Source organism: Odontesthes bonariensis, chromosome 5, assembly GCF_027942865.1.
Source record: "Odontesthes bonariensis isolate fOdoBon6 chromosome 5, fOdoBon6.hap1, whole genome shotgun sequence".
NCBI lineage: Eukaryota > Metazoa > Chordata > Actinopteri > Atheriniformes > Atherinopsidae > Odontesthes > Odontesthes bonariensis.
Window position 1 is genome coordinate 38442777 of NC_134510.1, and position 632 is coordinate 38443408.

Consider the following 632-nt stretch of genomic DNA (forward strand, 5'->3'; position numbering starts at 1 on the left):
CTCCTCCCCCTAAGAGACTCCTCCCCCTAAGTGACCCCTCCCCCTAAGAAACTCCTCCCCCTAAGACAGAGACTCCTCCCACTAAGACAGAGACTCCTCCCCCTAACAGACTCCACCCCCTAAGAGACTCCTCCCACTGAGGAAGAGACTCCTCCCCCTAAAACAGAGACTCCTCCCCCTAACAGACTCCTTCCCCTAAGAGACTCCTCCCCCTAAGAGACTCCTCCCCCTAAGAGACTCCTCCCCCTATGACTCCTCCCCCTGAGGCAGAGACTCCACCCTGAGGCAGAGACTCCACCCCTAACAGACTCCTCCCACTGAGGAAGAGGCTCCTCCCCCTAAGAGACTCCACCCCCTAACAGACTCCACCCCTAACAGACTCCTCCCACTGAGGAAGAGACTCCTCCCCCTAAGAGACTCCTCCCACTGAGAGACTCCTCCCCTAAGAGACTCCTCCCCCTGAGGCAGATACTCCTCCCCCTAAGAGACTCCTCCCCTAAGACAGAGACTCCTCCCCCTAAGAGACTCCTCCCCCTAAGAAGGAGACTCCTCCCCCTAAGAGACTCCTCCCCCTAAGAGACTCCTCCCACTGAGGAAGAGGCTCCTCCCCCTAAGAGACTCCACCCCCTGAG